We start from the raw sequence: 17,041 nt of genomic DNA on the forward strand, positions 1-17,041 counted from the left end.
GAAGTCTTATGACCTGTACAAGGGCTGCAGCTGTAGAAACATGGTGCTCAACTCATTTTGCTAACAGGCATCACATGTCAGGTAGAAATGAAAATTTGAGTGAAAGATAAATGGACTCCATTGCTTGCCTTCAAGCCATAGGTCCTGTCTTTTGTCATAGAAAGAGATTAAAATTGTTCAACACATACTGAGTTTCATAAAACCACACTGTTCCTCTCCAGGATCTAGCATGCCTCTGGACATAGCATAAGTAGTTTGAAAATCTGGTCTACAATCCTTATATCAAATTAGAGATAAACAAACTACTCTTGCTGATCAGGTTTCCTTTAGTTCCCTTTAAAAATGGTATTTATGTTTATACACATATACACACATGTACACACACACACACAAACACACAAACACACAAACACATCTTTCAGTCCTTTAGGACTTTCTCCATCTTTTAAGAATCCTAAAATAATAACAGTATCCTCATCAGAATGTCTCCTAAAATGAATTATGTGGAAAAAGTTATAATTTGCAATCTGCTTCATTATTTACTTCCCAGTGATTCCCCCATTCTGATGTACTCCTTTTAATCGGTGTCATTCAATATAGAATTGATTAAACATTTATTTTTCTACAAACTGAGCATAGCAATTTTCCCTTGAGAACAAACCCCACCATTTAACTGCTTTTCCTTCTGCAACATTAAATGTGATATTAATAATATCTTATGAGCATAAAGTAATTTTAAAATTCATTAGATGAACAACCTTGAAACCAAGATCATATATTTTGTGGAGAATTGGCCTAGAATTACTCTGCCAAAAGGTAGTAATTTAGGGTTGTGCCTGTTTTTTTTTCAGAATTTAAAATTTTCCAGGAAGACGTGTTGTCTTCTATAGCAGCCTAATTGTCAACATTTGAAGCACTGTAGCTATTCCAGAGGAATAAAAATGATCTAAGTCCTCCAATCTTAACCCATCTCCCATTAGACCAGAATGAACAGATCTTTAAAAATATAGGTTACACTTTTATCTCAAAAATCACTTTATTTTTCACCTAAGAGAAAAGCCTTTCCGGAGTTATATTCCACCCTCACCTTACTCCCCGCCACCATTACAACCCACAAAAGCAAGAATAGAATAGGAGCATCGGGACTGTTAAGCAGGGCTCGCTTGGGGTAAATAGTCAGCAGTGAGCACCGCCCACCTGCTCAGACCTGTTGCCTGCACCTCACGGGCGGGTCCGCTGTCAGTGCTAACTATCTGCCTTCTTTCCACTGAGATTCCAGAAGGCTCGTGCCAAATAGAATGGTTTCTATGACTGTTCCAAGGTTTCAGGGGTGTGGACTCCAAGCAAGCAACAGGCAGAACAAACAAACACATTTATGAAGAACCCACTTCATGTAAGTCACCAGGCTAGGTGTCACGAGACTAGAAGACGATTGCTTCCTTAAGCATTTAACAGCCCCATATGCTTGAAGCACCAAGGCTGGCACTTGAGTCACTGTAATTCAGAGGGAAGTAGCATAGACTCCAAAGGAGAAACAGAAACGAACATGTTTTGAGAGGGCAACAAGAGGGGTGACCACGTAGAGTAGGGAGACTTGAAACGGCTTCTTGGACAAAGTGGACATCTGAGGTGAACTTTACTTAAGGGTGAATTTTGGTGAGAACTCTGTGCAAGATGCTGTCAGCAGCTGGCAAGCATGAAACAGGAAAAAGACTGTGCCTAATGTGATGAAGACTTCTTCCTGGCTGGATCTGGGCAGGTAATTTGTGTTGTATGCTCTAGAAACCACGACAAGGAGATTGGACTTACTGTGTCAGCAAAGGGAGGCTGCTGACAGATGTGTAGGAGAAGCAGTCAGATGTCCGTTAGGGGAGGTAGGAGGAAGGCGATTGAGAGTGAGGTAGGGACCTGCAGCAAGAAAATATGCCTGAGTTCAGGGGACTAAGACTGGGCCGCCTACATCACATAATACCCAAAGAGAGAAAAGGATAAACGAGATCTCCAAATTCATTATTGCTGCTGTTATTGCATTAGTCACACACACACACACACACACACACACACACACACACACACACACACACACACCAGGGCAAATGCCTTCAAATTTTCACTTTGTAAGCCAGTTTCTGGGACTCAGGTGGTGTTCTTCAGAGGTTAAGAACACTGGCTGTTCTTCCAGAGGTCATGAGTTCAATTCCCAGCAACCACATGGTGGCTCACAACCATCTATAATGAGATCTGGTGCCCTCTTCTGGCGTGCAGGCATACATGCAGGCAGAGCATTGTATTTGTAATAAATAATTTTTTTAAAATGTCCTTTAAAAAATTAAGTCAGTTTCTATATGTCAGAATAAAAATTTCTTTTTCATGCGAAGTTGAAAGTCATTTCCAAAGTTTCCTTTTGCCGAAAGGCTCAGGAGGGTTCATAGGTGACAGAGATAGATGGCAGTTGTGGGAGAGAGTAGCATTTAAAAGGCTGATGAATGAGAGATGCCAGGGATGACATCAGCATCGAGGTGATGAAAAGTCCAACAGCAATTTTGCTGACACGAAACTAGATTCCCAAAAGATGTATGTATAAAGCTCAGCTCATTAAACGTGAAGTCTCAGTGAACTTCTGATGTGTCCTGTAACATGGCTGGACCGCTAGGACATTATGCTAAGTGAAATAAGCCAGTCACCAAAGGATGAATAGTTTGTGATTCCATTGATATATGAAATTCCTAGAGTAATAAATTCAGAGAAAAAAGGAGGTAGAATGGTGGTGTCGGGGTCTGAGGGAAAGAGGAAAGGGAAATTTTTGTTGAACAAATACATATTTTTCATTTTGAAGTCATAAATGAGTTCTAGAGGTGGTGATGATGGTTGGAAATGAATGTGAATGTCCATGCAGAAAGAGTTGAATGGTAAATGTTTTATACACACATATATGCACATGTACATAATGGAAATATATATCACTAAGAGTAAAAGGTTCAATCTGTTTGGTATTTTTTTTTCTGTTTTTTTTTTTTTTTTTTTTTTTTTGGGTTGTTTTTTTTTTTTTTTTTTTTTTTTTTTTTTTTTTTTTTTTTGTTACAACACTAACCACTAGCTTTACCCATTTTTAGGGAGAAATTTCACGTTAGTGGCCTGACTTTCACACCTAGGGGTTGGCATTTCTGCCTGACTTGAACAAAAGGCTCTGAGAAGGTTGCTTGGGGTGGAACCAGAACAAACAGGCTGAGTCCCAGCAGGGAGAGTGGGCCAGTGTCTACATCTGATACAGGAAGATGTCTGCAAGGAGTCTCAAGCTTCATTCACATCAGCCAGCCCCGGCACCCTGGCTTAATAGAATGTATCTGACCAAAGTCATTTTTCAAGGCACAATTCATCAGAGTCAGGGATCCTGTGAGACAATATGACTAACTCGTCAGCAGCTATCAGAGGGGATGATTAAATCTAAATGACTCACAGAGAAAACAGAAAAAGAAAAGCATCGGAGAAGATTTCTACAGGATCAAAGTCTTCAGGTTTAAAAAGAAATTTCCCCGCACCAGCCCAATATGTATTGTCCTTGGTATAAATACTTTCGGTCTCAATGATGGTAGAAAGCCACCTGATAATACTATTTCTCTTCTTTGGTTGTCATTTTATATGAGAGTCAGTGGGACTAAATGCACCAGCAGAGGAGGAAAGAAACCAGTATGAAGAAAAAGAAGGGGCGGGGCGGGGATGTTGAGAGGAAGGGGGAGTCACCATGGAAGAAGACAGGTATGAAATGGTATCATAAGAAGGACAAAGTTCACAGGAGTCCTGCACGGTGGATCCTAAGAACATGTACAAAAGCCACAGGAAATGTTTTTGGATGTGCATCAAAGTATGCAAGATGCATGGGGGAGATTTAAAGACAGTGCTGAGGCCTGAGGGTATTTTTGCTAGCAGTTTGTCTCTGCCCAGTGACCAGAAGGGAGATGGAATTCCCTCACAAAACTCAGCTCAGTGTCCTAAGTTAGGCTTGGGGTTTGAATTTATATTTCAGGGGCTCCCACTGTAAAATACAGACAGAAAAATGTAGTTTTAAGGCAGCAACACCCTTGGCTTCTCTGGTACAACAAAATGCAATGCAGACACACTGAAGTGGAAGGGGATCCCCCAATACAAGAGGCTTCACTGGAGGTGAGACAGGCCCAGGGTTCTAAAATGGGACCCAGAAATCGACTGCCAGGGAAAAGCTTTCAAATGGCTAAAGCCACTGAAACACAGAATAGGAAGTGGAAAAGCCCCAAGCTGACACATGATATTGGTGGTCCCCGCAGCCCAGCAACGTGTGTTGAAGAGCATTCTACACCACTGAAGAGGTAACACATTTAGTCTCCACAACCACATGGTTCTTGGTGTACGTGAGACAGTCTTCCCATGTGTAGATGAAGAAATGGGACCAGAGAGGTCAAGTAACTGACCTCTAGTCACAGAATTATTACTGGCACACAGGTTTTTATGTTCTTGTTTTTTTGTTTGTTTGTATTCTGTTTGTGTTTCCCCATCATAGAGGGTCTTAAGTATTACACTAATCCAAGGACCAAACTTCATTTCTAAATGAAATTTCAAAATTATAAAATTTGTAGTCTTAAAGACTATTTGAGAAGTAAGTTAAAAATCATAGTAGACACAACCAAAACAGGCATTGGTAATGGGTAGAATCGAGCTGGGAGCATCTGAGGTACAGGGAGAAGAGGACAAAGGCAAATCTCAAGAAGCAGCAGAGATGGAAGAGAGCCAGCCATTTCTGAAGGAGTCACAGAGACGAGGTTCGAGTGCTGCTCGGTGTCCCTCTGACAGCCGTTCATTTCCACTTCCAAGTCAGGTATTATTTCATTTTAATCAGCCACAAGAGGAGAGTGATTTGAAAATAGTCCTTACACACCAAGTTTGGAATAGTTCAATAATGAGGCAGTTTTGGCAAGGCTTTGCTTTAAATATACTGTGAAGGTAAGCAGTACAGATTAACACAGTGTTTAGAAAATGTCAAAGAAGTGAGTGCAAATTGTTTTTTAAATTGTTTATAAATATTAAGAATTTTAAGCATATGTGGTACTAAGCAATATTGGCATATCAGGGGAAATGTGTAAAATAGAAGGGAAATAAGACAACTAAACTTTCCTACATATAAAATAAAAAATTCTCTGGGAAAAAAGATATTTGATAAAATTAGTGAGGGCTATGGTATCATTATAAACATGGGTTTATCACAGTGGAGTGACTTTAGACCCTGACTATGGACTATGCATTTCAAAGAAGCAAGAAAGGAAAAAGTGCTTTTACTGTTTTCATGACCAAGTTGACCATGTCTGAGGACATAGCAATGCTGACCCTCATTTGAACATTGCAAGATGTCATTGCGCATCGAAACACCAATGATGGCCGCAGAGATCTACAATATTGGTCACTAAAAAGCTGGGGTATGGCTTAGTGGGTGAAGGGTTCGCTGTGTAAGCCCGAGAAACTGAATTCAGGTCCCCAACCCATAAAAATCCAGCCATAGTGACGTGCACTCAATCCCAGTTCTTGGGAGTCAGAGACAGGGCCATGCTTGGAGCTCATTGGCTAGGCTGGCTGGTCAAATCCCTGAGCTCCAGATTCAGTGAGAGAGCCTGTCTCAAAAACTAAGGTGGAGAGCGATTACACAAGAGAGCCTAACATTGACTCTCTGGCCTCCATACACAAATGCACCCTTGCCCGTGCATGCCAACACACGCACATACACAAGCCCACATGAACATGTACGCACAGCATACACACACAGACTCACAGACACACAGCCACTACATGCAGGGAAAAATAGCTAATGAAAAATGTCCCTAAGAAATCTAATCTTAAAGAAATGTTGTATTGGGTGGGGGAACTTTCTGGAAGGCTGATAGCCTGGAGGCTGACTCTGTGTGCTGTGGTGGAGCTGAAGAGTCAGGACCAAACAAAATAGACTCTTCCAAAATCAAGATGAGAGGAAGTGTTTCAGAAAGTCACAATGGCAATGATAACAGAAGAGTGGGGGAAAACAGATGGGTTTAACAGCGTGCGCAGGAAACTAAAATGAACGGCTACACACAGTTCCCTCTGTGTAGCACCCCCGTGGGGAAGGGAACCAAGAGTCCTCCAGAAAGTAAGCCAGGAGACCCTGATGCAAAGAGACTGGCAGTCCTACCCACAGGAGAAGCCACCAGCCTCCACAAGCCTCAAAGCCAGCTGTAAGTTTTGCCCAGACAGCGCTTCTTCCAGCAGCTGACCCAACCAGCAGTGGAGAGCAATCCCATTCTGTCTCTCTCTGACTTGACATGCAGAGATTGGGTGCCATCTTGAAAGAAAAGCTATTGTCTGAAACTGAACTATCCTGGGGGGCCTAAGGAGAGGGCACAATCACAAACCTGGAAGCCTGAATTCAACCTTCCAAAGCTCCAGGCTGCAAGAGGCAGTCCTGGCAGACAGCTGTGAAGACTGGGCAGGCCCACGGAGGCTGGCAGGTGGCTGGTGGTTTGTCCCAGGCACTAGAGTGCATTAGTAAAATTTACCCCATTGGTACACACCTGGGACAGATACCACCGACTGAGATGGACTGAATTTGGTGGCACTGGCCCCTTCTGAGTGGACAGATCAACTTCTGAATACACTCCCAGAGTTAAATGTTGTAGAACTTGAAACTAGTAGCAGTGGTCACATGGCGTTCTTAGCTGGATCCCTCTAGCAGGGTGATTAATATTTCCAATGTCTTGAAAGGATTTGGACCAATCCTTTGCCTATGCAGATAGGTATCAGTGCTCTGGTTGCTTCCCACAGTTACAACACAATTGGGAGAGACCAACAGCTATGACACTGGACAGTCCAGGGGGTACAATCTGGGGAGCATGTGAGGGCAAGAGAAATTGCCAAGCCCACAGGCTGCAAAGCTAAGCATGGCCAGAAGGTCCTGGTAATCAGAGAAGAGAAACATGAAGTACAGATAGCTCTGGTGGACATTGGAACCTTGACAGGCTTAACACCAGCATGAGCCATGGGAGGTACAAGAACCCACAAGCTCCTCGGGCATGCCCTTGATATAGCATATAACTGACGGTCTCAAATTTTCAAGGATTCAGAAAGAAATAATGTCCACAAAGTAACATAAAATCAGAATCTAAATTGATAAAACCAGATAGTGACAAATATCTGAAAAAATACATTAAAATTTTAAACAGAAAAAAATGCCTAACTTCAATAAACTATAAACAAAATGGTTAAGATGAAAGCATTTAAATAGAATTATGAATCAGCTTGTACATAAGTACTGTTGAAGGTAAATGCAGGCATTTATTAGTTTATGAAGAATTGATGCGAAAGTTTCAAATCATCTTCCTGGAGATTAAAAATTATAAAAGCAGCAGAGAGTTGGTATTCTGTTTTCCCTAAGGACTGGAAGATGCCTCTGATTCTACAGAGTCCAGCAGCGTGCAGACACACTATCGTCCTGTGTTAAGATCAAAGTGGACTGGTCACTCAGCACTTACCATCTTAGTTCCTGTGAGTTGCTCCCTTGGGACCTCTGCATGGTTTGTCGGCCATCTACTCAGTGTCCATTCTCAAATGCATCCACAACCTCGCAGCCGTTCTCCCACACAAACACAACAGGGGGCACAAACAAAACAGCAGAATTCTGTGTGTTTTTCTCTTAGTTGATCAAATATTATTATTTCTGGGGTTTGACTGAGGTCTTTTCAAATGTCATTTCTTAAATTTTCTTCCATCGCTTCTTTGGCAAAATGTTTCCAGCTTTTCTCAAATTTCCTTAAATTTTTCTTTATTTTCATATTTTGCCTGTGAGGAAAAGAAATAATGGAACTGTTTTAGTGAGGCTGATATAAAACCAAGGAAGTATGAACCCACAAGAGAAAATGATGCAAACACATGCCAGACAGAAGTCACATTGGTTCTATGATTGTTACTGCAATAGTACTATATACCAATAATAGAACTTTGGATAATGGAAAGTGAGCTGTGCTCTTTAGTGGGGAATAAAATAATCTTACAGTTGGTTCTTCTTATAGTAGAAATTATTGCTATGAAAATCAGTACTCAGCAATTATGGTGATCCTAGGAAAACTGGAATTTTCCCTTCTATTTTGTGAAGAGTGGAAACGGCAGGTGAGTAGATGAGCTATCAAGATGACAGGATTATCTACAGAGGTCTCAGGCTGTGGTTGGTACATTAGAAAAGCTAGGAAAAGACCCTGGCCCATTGCATCAATGGCAGCAAACAGTGAAGCCCACTTGAGTTCCTTTAAGCAAGAAGACAAGCTTTAAAGGGTGTGAACGTTTCCAAAATTTCTGTGAAGGTCACAGAATCAGTGTTTAGGGCTTTCCAAACAAGAAAGATGCTCAACCTGCATCAGGAGACTGCTCCAGCATAGACTCACTGGTCCCCGGCTAGTCCTACAAGCCTTTGCTTACACCCACTGACCTGAGTACTAGGAACCACAGACTGCAGAATTATCACCCCCCAAAGCTGAAGGCCTACATCACCACACCTATCAAAAGACATCCTCACTTTGTCATTCAGGTCTTTTATGAAGTCCTCAATTAGTCTCTGAAAATGAGACACTATGTCACAAGCTACCGTGGAAAATGAGCCTCTTGTTCTGAGACATGGATGTGTGATGTAGGATATTTATTGATTGTGAGAATGGTTTGGCTAGGCAGACAAATACCATCTATCAGTGGGATGCTTCCCATATTAATGTAGAGCTGGGGAAGGAGGAGGGCATGGGTGTAGAGTAGGAGGAGGGAATGGAGGTAGAGTGGGAAGAGGGAATGGAGGTAGAGTAGGAGGAGGGAATGGAGGTAGAGTGGGAGGAGGGAATGGATGCAGAGTGGGAGGAGGGAATGGATGCAGAGTGGGAGGAGGGCATAGATGTAGAGTGGGAGGAGGGCATGGAGGTAGAGTGGGATGAGGGCCACCTGCAAGCAGTCCGCTGTAAGAAGAATTGCTAAACGGTCTTATTAATAATAAACCCGGAGTTAGATATTGCTGTTAAAACCAAGAGGTCAGAAAAGCAGAAAGAAGCAGCCACATTCTTACCACTTGGAGATCTTCAGCCAAAGAAAGCTACTCCTGTATACCCATGCCTATATGCCTTTCTATTCTGCATCTCACTTCCTCTCTCCGCCCAGCTACATCACTTTCTGTCTGTCTGTACAGACCTCCAGACCTCTATAGTTAGTGGTGGGATTAAAGGCGTGTGCCACCATGCCTGGCTCTGTTCCCAGAGTGGCCTTGAACTCACAGAGATCCAGACAGATCTCTGCCTCCTGAGTGACAGGATTAAAGGCATGTGCTACCACTGCCTGACCTCCATGTTTACTATAGTGCCTGGCTTTTTCTTCTGATCCTCAGATAAACTTTATCAGGGTGCACAATATATTGGGGAACACTATACCACCACAGTCCGCTACAAGGCTTAGGGTAAGACAGGTGAGGTAGTGATGGGGGACAGGAACAAAAGAGAAAATCACCCACCTGAGTGGAAATCCCAGCCCAGTGTGGCCACTGGGGGTCCTAGGTGGAAAGCATTTCTAGGTATGGGGGCTGACAAAAGGAATAGGGTGGGCTAGCAGGGAGGGCTGAGAAGTTCCCCGGGAAGGAGCAAAGCTGGGTCCCCAACAAGGTTCTGGTGGAGTCTCCAGGTAAGAGGGCAGAACCAAAACAAGAAAATTCAAAATGAAAAATGAACATTTCCCCCAACAAAATGGACAATTCAAAAATGATATTCCCTGTTTAAAAAAGAAAAGCCCAGCAAACTGAATTCATCAGTATATTAAAAGTGTAAGCCATCAAAGTAGAATTTCTTCTTGGATATAAAAAACAATCAATGTAATACAGCATATTTTAGAACAAAAAAGAAAAATACATAACTAAATTGATACAGAAATGGCATTTAACAAAGTTCAACATTGTTTCATAGTTTAAAAAAAACAGTAAGAATAGAAAGAAACGTCTAAGATACAATAAAGGCTGTAAGTGAAAAACTCATTACTAGTAATCAAAACAACCTAGAAAATTAACAGTGTTGGTGTGGGATAACTTATCCCTCACGGGCTTGAGGGCCAGATGGCTCAAACAAGTGAAAAAGATACTTTCTGAGAGCCAGCCTGGGTCTGCCTGATGGTCTTAGCAACAGCAGCTGAAACATGATCTGGAGATGACCTGGACCAATGAGAGGCAGCCATGTCACACCAGCTGATGCATATTCATCAGACCTCCCCCAAGGGTGGGGTGGAGGGTATATAAAGGCTTGCCTCTTCCTGAATAAACTGAGCTTGTTGTTTTCACATTCTCCCAGAGTCTATGTGGTTTGACTTGCACCTACTTGGCCCCCACCCCCAAAGGGAACAACAGCAAGGACCCTGCTACATGTTGGGAGTATCACAATTCCTGATCTCAAAACACAAAGTGAGAGCAATCCAACAATGTGATGCTGGCCTACAGAGAGATACATGAAACAAGTGAAAAAGAATGCATAATTAGCCTGCAAAAAAACCACCCTCATGTACACGACAAATGATTTTTGACAAGGTAGCTAAGAGACATCAATGGAATAAGGACAACATTCTCAACAAACAGTTCTGGGAAAACTGGGCAGTCACCTGTAAAACAATGCACTCTCACCTTCAGCATATAAAAAATAACCCAACTCTAAATGGACTAAAGATATAAACGTGCTGAAACTATAAAACCCTTAGAAGAAAATAGGGAGACAGTATTGTGACATTGAATTTGGTAAGGATTTGTGACATGTGACACAAAAATACACAAGCAACAAAGGAGGGAAAGAAGGGAAGGAGGAAGGGGCAGGGAGGGAGGGAAGGAGGGGGGAGGGAGAAAGGGGGGGAGGGAGGGAGGGAGGGAGGGAGGAAGGAAGCAAGGAAGGAAGGGAAGGAACAACTTGAGCATCATCAAAAAACAGCTAAACCAGCAAGGTAAAAATCTAAGACGCAAGGAACTGGAAAAAATATTTGCAGACCATTTATCTGATAAAGGATTCATGTCTAGAAAATGGAAATGTCTCCTACTACTACATTGGACAACAATGCCAGACAAATGGTCTAATTTACAAATGCATAAATGACTTGAATATGTATTTCTTCAATGGAGATTTACAAATGAACAGGAAGTACCTGAAAAGATTCTCGGTGTTATTAATGAAGGAAATGCAAGTTGAAATCACAATGAAGCGTCAGTATACCAATGCACACCCACCAGGATGGCTATTGTTTAAAAAAGGGCGGGGGAAGAGGGTAGAATAACATGTGATGTGAAGGATATGAAAAAAATGGAACTTGTGAGCATTGTTGCTGGGACTGAAAAATGTTGAGGGCACAGTGGGAAAGAAACATGTTAATTTTTCAAACAGTAGATGTAAAAGTAGTACATCATCTATCAACACTCATGGGTATAGTCTCAAAAGAACTGAAAGCAGGGATTGAAACAGACAACTAGCTATATATCAATATTTATAATAGCTCTATGCAAAATGTAATATACATGCAATAGAATATTATTCAGCCTTAAAAAAAGAATACAGTTCTGATTCATGCATGATGCAGATGACCTATGAGATGCAGATGACCTATGAGATGAGGGCTAAAAACTAGAATATTGGCTGCCAGTGGCTGTAGCACAAATCTTAAAAGGTCTTATTAATAAAATCAAACCTGAGGCCAGGTATTGGGGTGAATGCTGAAAGATTAGAGAAGCAGAACAAGCCACAGCCACCTCACCTTGCCAATTCCTCAGCTGATCCTATTTCCTCAGACTGGATGCCTCTCAGCTGAACTGTGCTCAAAAGCCTAAAAACTTAACCAGGTCTAGTTCCTGGTCCTCACGCCTTGTATACCTTCCTACCATCACTCCCTGGGATTAAAGGTGTGTGTCACCATGCCTGGCTGTTTCCAGTGTGGCTTTGAACTCAGAGATCCAAATGGATCTCTGCCTCTGGAATGCTAGGATTAAAGGTGTCTGTGCCACCATTTTCTGGCCTCTATATCTAGTGGCTGTTCTGTTCTCTGACCCCAGATAAGTTTATTAGGGTGCACAATATTTTGGGGAACACAATACCACCACAGGTGGCTGAAGTGGGCACAGAGTTTCAGGATGAAATGACACAGTGCTAGAGATGGGTGGCAGTGGTGTTTGAGTAATAACATGAATAAGCCCAATGCCCTCAAGTGCACATTTATAATTGGCTAACACAGTAACCTTCACATTGCATATATTTACCACAAATAAAAAGCCAATGTCATGAAAGACAAAGCTAGAGCGATGGACCAGATTAAAGGAGCTGGCTTAAAAAACCATCAGTGCAAATCAATGGCCACCTTCTAACTGGTCCTGATGTGAGGGGAGAGGCTACAAAGGCTATAAATGGTTCTGAGGACAAAGCGGAAACATGGAGACTAGATGGGGAGGTGTTATAGCAGCAATACATTTCACTGTCCTTGGCTCCTCCTCTGTGCTTGGAGAAACTAACATTCTTACCCTTAGTAAGTAGACATAGACTGATAGGACAGAAAACTTACTCTCAAATGGTCAGGGAAAAAAGGGCGTGTGTGTGTGTGTGTGTGTGTGTGTGTGTGTGTGTGTGTGTGTGTGTGAGAGAGAGAGAGAGAGAGAGAGAGAGAATATGTGTGTTCATGAATATATGTGCATATATGGGTACATGAGTATGTGTGTATGTATGTGTGTGCATGTGTGTATATGTGTATGTGTGTCCACACGTGTGTGTGTGTAGTAGGAACACAAACATGATAGAGCACCTTGAATGTGAAACAGTGCATGACTCTTTTTTTTTTTTTTTTTTTTTTTTTTTTTGGTTTTTCGAGACAGAGTTTCTCTGTGTAGCTTTGAGCCTTTCCTGGAACTCACTTGGTAGCCCAGGCTGGCCTCGAACTCACAGAGATCCGCCTGCCTCTGCCTCCCGAGTGCTGGGATTAAAGGCGTGCGCCACCACCGCCCGGCCAGTGCATGACTCTTAAAGATATTACTTCTTGGTTTTTAGCTTTTTTGTAGAGTTCACACTATTTCCAAGCAAAAAGTTTCTTAAACTTGAGAAAATATCAAGAAACGAGATCAAAGGACCTAGGCGACTAAGAGAAAACTGACCAGAATAGCACAGTAAGAGAGAGGCCCTGGAGAAAACCGAAAATCTTAATAATGCGACAAATACTGAGGAAGTAGCATTTATAAGCAATTCCTGGAATAAATCTGAATCTGTGTCATAAGAGGGAACTGGTTTTGCTGACTGTGGCCAGCCAGGGTGACTGACATCAGCAGAATTCCAGTGACTATTACATCATAAGGAAGGCAGGAACTGCTTTGTGCAGTCAGGCAGAGAAACAAAGTAAATTGTCAGGCAAAGAAAACCATTTACAACTGGCCTCCTGACATTTATGCTTAGGGAAGAAAATGTAAATATGGCATTTTCTTCCTGGAAAAACCGATTTGCAACTATAAAGGCCTCCAACAGTGTTATTAATACACTCAAAATATGGTTTCCACAAGCAGCTCCAAAGGAATCTTCCCTAAAATGGGATACAGGCCACCAAAATGACAAATGGAAAGTTAATACAAAGCCCTTGGACATCAGCAAAACACGCTGACTTACACAGTGAGAGGAAAGCGCAGTCTCAACCCGAGGTAGATTTACTCTTGCTGTGGTGTTAAATGGCCCTGTTGTCAACTGCCTTCTGAATATCCATGTTTATACCTATAGACCCGGGCTGCTCTCAGCCTTCATCACAGAAGCTCCTTTTTGCAGAAGGCAGCAGCCAGTGCTGAGATACAGAACTGGTCATCGGGCTGAGAACTAAGTGACTGTGAGCGGTCAGCCTAAATGGGACACCTCACCAACCTCTGTGCCAAAGCTCATGGGACACTGAAGAAGAGGTGGAGAAACTGTGAGAGCTGGAGACTAGAGAGGGCTGCTGTGGAAGGCTGCCATCATGACACGGCGACTGCACTCCTGAATCGCAGTTGCTATGGTGACCTGCACAAGATCAAGTCAGCTAGAACTGTAGCAGGATTCTCCAGCCCTAACTGAGGAGCTCTGGGCAGTCCAGGGAGAATCACTCTTTTGGGGTGTATGGCCACTGATAGAGGATGGCCCCGCACCCATGAACATATGGTCAACACTAGTTGGACTGAGTTTTTTTTATATAATTTTTAAAAATTGTATTTTATGTGTATGGATGTTTTGCCCGCATGTATGTCTGTGCACCACTTGTGTGTCTGGTGCCCTCAAAAGACAGCAGAGGGAATCAGAACCCCTGGAACTGGAGTCATAAACAGTTGTGAGCTGCCAAGTGGGAGCTGGGAATCAAACCTGGGTCTCCAGCCCCTTAGCAGGTTATTTAGTAAAAAGAGAGGACATGAAGCTGGAAGAAATATGTGGGGCTGGGAGAGTAGGAAGTGGAGTTGAAGGGGAAATAGAGGTATATATGCTCATATTTCATTGTATCCACACATGAATTTGTGAAGAAAAAATTTTAGAAAAGAAATTAGGGGCTAGTGAAAAATATATATTATTTATATCATCCCTGACAACAAAGATACAATGGATTTATAAGAAAAGGAGAAAGAGTATGATGTACATAGCTAAAGAATTCATTGTTGTTTTTGTCATATTGGTATTTTATCTTGACTGTTATGTGCATAAATTGTGGGATAATACAATGAGTAATGGTGTCATATTTTGACTTCTTATCGAGGAGCACCAGAATCCTCAGTAAGGAAAAAAGAAAATACAAATGAAAGTGGAAGACATGAAGCAAAAACCCCATGGAATTTGAATGAGAGATAACAGAATGAACTAATATATGGGACTTTACATATGGGCCTCTGTGTGTGTGTGTGTGTGTGTGTGTGTGTGTGTGTGTGTGTGTGTGTGTGCCTATGTAGATGTACATGTATGCACACAAATGTATATTCTAGCAATGCTCACAGAAAAGGCCTAGAATAAAAGGCAAATCTACTAGCAATATGGAACCTGGGCATCCATACTGGGGTTTTGACATACTATTTCCATCCCTGGGACACTGGGATGCTGAGCTTGTTAGAGAAAATTCTGACTCCGGGCCCGAAGAGTAAGTGTGAAGGAGCCTAGCTTGTTCTGTTCTGTCCAATGGCAAAAGTGACCGATTTTGAAAGATGGCAGTGAAATATCTCCTAATTCACACACCTCTTCTACAGTGGAGGCCAGCCATCACCACACATCACGGAGAAGGAGCTCATTTCTCAGCCCCGTTCCATCAGGGAGAGCACTATGACTGCTTGGAGGAGGACTGAGACAGACATCAGTTCCAGCAGCGCTTCCCAGGCCTCGGAGCTTTCACATGCTTGGCGTCTCTGTTTCTTCCGGAACCCAGCTCCTGTGGAAAGCATTTGGATCTGGTTCAGTGTCAGGCTCAGCTGAGCTCCTAGCCAGTAGACGGCATCTTCTGCCAGCTGTCAGTGAGTGATCATCTAAGCAAGCTGAGCCTTGAGATGACCGTGGCCTCAACTAGCTACTGACTGCAGAGTATCAAACACCTTGTGGCAAGTAAAAAATGACTCCAGAGATCCCATCTCCTAGGCCCCGAACCTGTGGCTCGGTTAAACAGCAAATGGCATCAAGATTACCAGTCATTCGACCTTAGGCGCTGGGCCACACTAGTATGAGTTCATAGCCATTGCAAGACTCCTTACTAGTGGTAGAGAGGTAGGAGAGGCATGTAAAATATGCAGTGTGGGATAAACTACACCTGTCACCTCCTGTTTGAAGACAATTGAAGGGGACCCAAGCCAAGGATGATGGGCAGGCTCTAGAAGCGCAAAAAGAGATTCTGCGCTCGAGCCCCAGAGAGCAGCGTTGCTCTGCTCACAGCTTGATTTTAGATTACAGATCCAATTCTGATTTCAGATATCCAAAACTATGACTACACTGAACGGCATGAGCCTCTAACTTTACGGTAACTTGCTATAGAGTGATAAGAGATTAATACAGACTCTGGAGTCTGTAACAAATCAAACCAGTAGAGCGATGGAAGATAAAAATCAACGAGTTTGTACAGAGCAGTAGAAACTGGAAGAGCACAGGGTATGGAGTCTGTCAGGTTGTTTAGTCAGACCTACTGAGACACTGGTCAAGAAGGGGATAATTGGAACAGGAAAAAGAATGGCTCTGATAGATTATAAGGCTGAACACATTAAAATCCATGACCAGAAAGATACAATAAAATCAATCATCTTTGGAGGTTGTCAGAAAACCAATTCACTACTTTAAAAAACCATTAAGAAGCAAACAAACAGTTTGGCTTCTTCTCTTACACCACTAAATACCAGGAGAAGAAAAAAAGCCCTTTTCTCTAGCTAAGGTTCTTAGCAATAAAGGAAGAAGACTGGGTTATATCTGAGGATGTGCCCCCACTGTGTTATTGGGGAAGGAAAGGATGTATTTCATCTTACAACCAGTCCATCATCCAAGAACTCCAGGCAGGAGCCTGAAGCAGAAACCACAGAGGAATGCTGCCTACTGGCTTGCTCCCTTCTAGCCTTCTTAGCTACCGTTCTCACATAGACCAGGCCCACATATTGTCCACAGTGGGCGGGACCCTTCTACGTCAACTACCAATCAATAAAATGCCCCACAGACATACTCACAAGCAGATCTGATGGAAGCAACTTCTCAGTTTGAGGTTCTGTCTTGCCAGGAGTGTCTAGATTTGTGTTAGGTTGACAGAAACTAACCTCACGGTGTATTAATCTGTAGCTCTTAGTTAATGACTCTAAGAACAGAGAGTTAGCAGTAGTAAACATTTCCCAAAACATCCAAATGCTCAACCCACCAATGGATGGATGAGAATATATCACCCGGGGAAGCAGTGTGGGAGGGACATAAAGAAGAATCAGAACCTTATCTGATAAAGCTAGACTCAACTAACAATCCATAGCAAATACAAAGGACAGAAAGTGGAGAGGAGTTGGGAGTGTGAAGGG

Source organism: Peromyscus leucopus, chromosome 4 (assembly GCF_004664715.2).
Source record: "Peromyscus leucopus breed LL Stock chromosome 4, UCI_PerLeu_2.1, whole genome shotgun sequence".
NCBI lineage: Eukaryota > Metazoa > Chordata > Mammalia > Rodentia > Cricetidae > Peromyscus > Peromyscus leucopus.